At 33.6% G+C, this 5,000-nt stretch overlaps 1 long non-coding RNA gene across 1 annotated transcript in view; it reads right to left on the bottom strand.

Annotated features, from left to right (window-relative positions):
• LOC106882028 (uncharacterized) overlaps window positions 1-3,476 on the bottom strand; it is a 32,103-nt gene extending 28,627 nt beyond the window's left edge. Inside the window, exon 1 of the long non-coding RNA XR_001410938.2 lies at window positions 2,978-3,476. This is a non-coding gene — a long non-coding RNA (uncharacterized LOC106882028). The remainder of the gene's footprint in view (window positions 1-2,977) is intronic.
• Window positions 3,477-5,000: the final 1,524 nt, after the last annotated feature.

Raw genomic sequence — 5,000 nt, 5'->3', positions numbered from 1 at the left:
TGAACATTCTAGCTATGCTACTGGTTCAAGACCAGAATCGGGCAGTTATCTTTCCATTAGATCCGACCCCTGATCTTGATAGTTGAATAAATGTAAAGGTTGATGTGTACAACAACAACCGAATGATAAAGAAGTCTCTCCCCGGTTTCAATCCAACAACATAACTTCTTGGCCAAAGTATCTTTCACTGTTAGCCTTAAGTCGACCTAAGGCTTGTGAGTGAAATCTGGAAGAAAAACTATGCAGAAATACGTTGGGTGGATTGTTCCTGTAATTTAAAGGTACACACTGATTCTGTTTGAGGATTGCTGTAAGGATACACATGTCTGTGGAATACTCAGCCACTTAGACGTTTATTCAATGAGCAGGTCATTCAGTTGGTCGAACAGCTAAATGCTCACTGTCGGAAGCAACGGAGATCCAGTTATGCAATGTTAAAAATGTAATGGATCGACACAATAACTATCCGGTGAATATTACACACATACATACGTACGTATGTATGTATGTATGTATGTATGCATGTATGTATGTATGTATGTATGTATGTAGGTAGGTATGTATGTACGCACGTATGTATGTACGTACGTACGTACATACATACATACATACATACACACACATGCACGCATATATATATACATACGTACATACGTATATATGTATATATTTGTGTGTGTGTGTGTGTGTGTGTGTGTGCATGTATGCATATGTATGTATGTATATATGTATGTATGTATGTATGTATAAATAAATATACTTGTGTATATCTACGATTATAATCTAAAATAATACGTTTACTATGGACTTCCGGTAATGCATGCGCAATGATATACAATAACCAGATATACAATAATAAACGGAAACTGAAAGAAGTCCATCGTACATACATGTATGTATGTATGTATGTATGTATATGTGTGTGTGTATATGTGTTGTGTGTGTGTATGTATTTATATATATGTATATATATATATGTGTGTCTTTGTGTCTGTTTGTCCCTCACCACTGCTTGACAACCGGTGTTGGTGTAATTACGTCTCCGTTACATAGCGGTTCGGCAAAGTGACCGATGGAATAATTACCAGGCTTAAAAAAAGTCCTGGGGATCGATTTGTTTGACTAAAACCCTTCAAAGCGGTGCCCCAGCATGGCAGCAGTCAAATGACTGAAACGAGTAAAAGATAAAAGATAATGGATATATGCCTGTTATTTGATGGCTTATAATTTGCGAAGCTATTAAAAACAGGCAGCTATATACAAATATATATTCATAACAGAACGCGTACGTATGTATGCATATATATAAGCATGCATGACGTGTACTATTTGGCTTTTTAAATTTTTTACTAATGTAATAAGAGCCAGAAACGAAGTTCTTTTACTGAATTTTTCTTGGTAGCAAGGTTGTGAAAGAGAGCATCTTGCTTTGTTCCTTATCCTTTAAATACCTAGGTCTTGCAGATTTTTAATGCTCCAGAGGTTTGTATGTATGTATGTATGTATGTATGTATGTATGTATGAAGAGGAGGCGCAATGGCTCAGTGGTTAGGGCAGCGGACTGGCGGTCATAGGATCGCGGTTTCAATTCCCAGACCTGGCGTTGTGAGTGTTTATTGAGCGAAAACACCTAAAGCTCCACGAGGCTCCGGCAGGAGATGGTGGCGAACCCTGCTGTACTCTTCCACCACAACTTTCTCTCACTCTTACTTCCTGTTTCTGTTGTGCCTGTAATTCAAAGGGTCAGCCTTGTCACACTGTGTCACGCTGAATATCCCCGAGAACTACGTTAAGGGTACACGTGTCTGTGGAATGCTCAGCCACTTGCACGTTAATTTCACGAGCAGGCTGTTCCGTTGATTCGGATCAACTGGAACCCTCAACGTCGTAAGCGACGGAGTGCCAACAACAACAAATGTATGTATGTATGTATGTATGTATGTATGTATATTAGCCAGTTAGTTAATGTATATATGTATGTTTTATTTTATGCTTTTAATTTAGACTTAATTTTGACCTATCACCCGCTTGGTGGCAACAGTGTGAAGGAAAGCGTCTTCTTTCCTTCATCATCCATTAAATCTTCTATGTACATACGTATGTATGATAATATGTATGTTGCATATGCATCAGTGCATGCACATATGCATGTATCAATTTTTTGGGGGGCTGGGATTTAAGATATTTTGCTTCACAGAATTCAAACCGGGCTCTAACAAAAGGACAAGGCATTTTTTAAGTGAAAATGGTCAAGGGTTTTGGAGTTATGTGAATGAGTTAGGATGTGCCTATATGTAGGTGCGTGTGTAGATAAACATGCTTCCATGTAGTGTGTGTGGCCATCACTTTAGTACATAAGACAATGTATATATGTATGTATGTTGTATATATGTATGTACGTGAGTGTGTATTTATGTGTATTTATGTACAGATGTACGTGTGTATGTAATTATCCATGAAAGCAGATATGTGTCCATATATGTCTGTATATGTAGCATAGATACGGATAGCATTGGCATATGCATACATGCACAGAGATGTTCATATTATGTATACTAAATCGCTCACACAAAAAAGCATACTTATATATACATGCATACATGTACATACATGTATATATATATATATATATATGGGGGGTGGGTGCATACATATGTACGTACATATAAACATACAGATATACATACATATTTACACACAATATATATCTGTACATGTATGTTTATATATGTTAGCATATGTATATATGTTTGTGTGTATACACACGCACATACATACATAATATATACATGCGTGTGTGTATTCGTATGTATGCATGCATGTATGTATGTATGTATGTATGTATATGTGTATATGCGTGTGTGCGTGTGTATGCGTGTGTATGTGTTTGTATTGTTATATACAGTAAATACGTTAATCTACTTTTCGTGATTCTAAAAATGTTTGAAAAAAATGTAATAATAATAGCTTTTCTTACCTTGGATTTAATGAAGAAATCGAGTTTGTATAACTTTAGCTTTTGATTCTGATGCAGATGACAGAAGTAGTGACTTGATATATACACAGCCAGGTGTATCAACCTAGCTCACTCTTATCTATTTATCTCTCAAATGATTATATGTATGTATCTATCTATACATACATTTATATATATATGTATGTATATATTCTAACATACACACGTTTGTATGCGTGTATATGTGGTCACTGGTCGGATTTCTTCCTGATTTCGTCTCTCGGATCTGCTTTTTGTTCTGGTTTTTGAATGTTTAAGCCAAAGACATTGTAAGGAAATTGTTGTTATAAGGCTTTCCCCATCAATAAGAGGTGGGGTGTGGTGACGTCATAACAAAGAGGCGGGAAGATCTTTGTAAATCTATTGGTCGATGCTATCTCCGCCTGTTCAACATCGACTTGGTATTATCTTAACACCTTCACAAGCTGCTATTAATGCATAGGTGTGCATCACTGTAATATTCCTATCATAGGAGGTGCTATAGATTATGGTTTTTATGCTTGCATGCTTGTTTATTTGTATACTACTTCGAATAAACTGCCCACATGTAGAGCTGGTTTATAAAGTAATTATATGTATGTATATGTATATATTTATGCATGCATGCTTGTATTGACGCGCATATAAGTATGTGTATATGAATGTGCGTATATATATATATATATATATATATATAAATTTATATATTATATATATGTAGACGTCTGTCAGCAGTTTTGCACACTGGAATATATACTTCCCACCTACAAACACTGATATACATACACACGTATGTATTTGCAGTTGTTTGAGTATATATATATATGCATATATGTACATACATACATTTACATACACTCATATGTAAATATATATATATATATATATATATATATATTTATATATATATATACATATATATATATGTGTATACATATACATGTATACATACGTATATATACATACATATATATACATGTATACATACATATATGTACATACATATATATACATGTATACTTACGTATATATACACATACATACATATATATATGTATATATACATATATATAAATATATATACATGTATATATATATATATATATACATGTATACATACGTATATATACATACATGTATACATATATATATATATATACATTCATATATATATATATATATATATATATATATATATGCATAATTATGTATATATACATACATACATATATACATGTATACATACGTATATACACACACACATATATATATTTATATATATATACACATGTATATATGTATACATACATATATATATACATGTATACATACGTATATTACGTATACACACACACACACACACACACACACACACACACACATATATATTACCTACATTTAGATAGTTTTTGTGATGTAAAGTGAAACGGTTTATTGGAGTAAGTTATTTAAAATCTATTTTCCTTGCTAAACTAATTTCATCTTCCGAAGACTCGATTTTTCAGCTGAAGATACAGAAAGACGTTAACAAGTCACTAAGAATTTTACCACTCCTGTCCATTAATACTTAATAAGTGTAAAGAGCAAAATCTTATTTAAAAGGTTTAGTGTTCATCTTGCATTTACATATTCCAGTGCTCTAATACTGTTGATAGAACGGAGCAGCTTACAATCGGCAAGAAATAGAAACTATAGCCAATGTGCAGAATACACGGGATTTTGTTCGACTAAGGATTTTCGCCAGATGCCAGATAGAAGAGACTATACATACATACATACATACATACATACATACATATGCACGCCGTACTAGATGCTTAGCGACATTTTGTCCGTCCTTAAGTTCTGAGTTCAAATTCCGCTGAGATCAGTTTTGCCTTTCATTCCTTCTGGGATCGATAAAATAAATACCAATCGAGTAGTGGAGTCGATGTGATCGACTTACCTCCTCCCCGAAATTGCTGGACTTGTGTTAAAATTGGAAACAAATATATATATATATATA

Source organism: Octopus bimaculoides, chromosome 2 (assembly GCF_001194135.2).
Source record: "Octopus bimaculoides isolate UCB-OBI-ISO-001 chromosome 2, ASM119413v2, whole genome shotgun sequence".
Taxonomy (NCBI): domain Eukaryota; kingdom Metazoa; phylum Mollusca; class Cephalopoda; order Octopoda; family Octopodidae; genus Octopus; species Octopus bimaculoides.
Note: the sequence above shows the minus strand (reverse complement) of the source record. Positions and strands in the feature narration are given on the sequence as shown.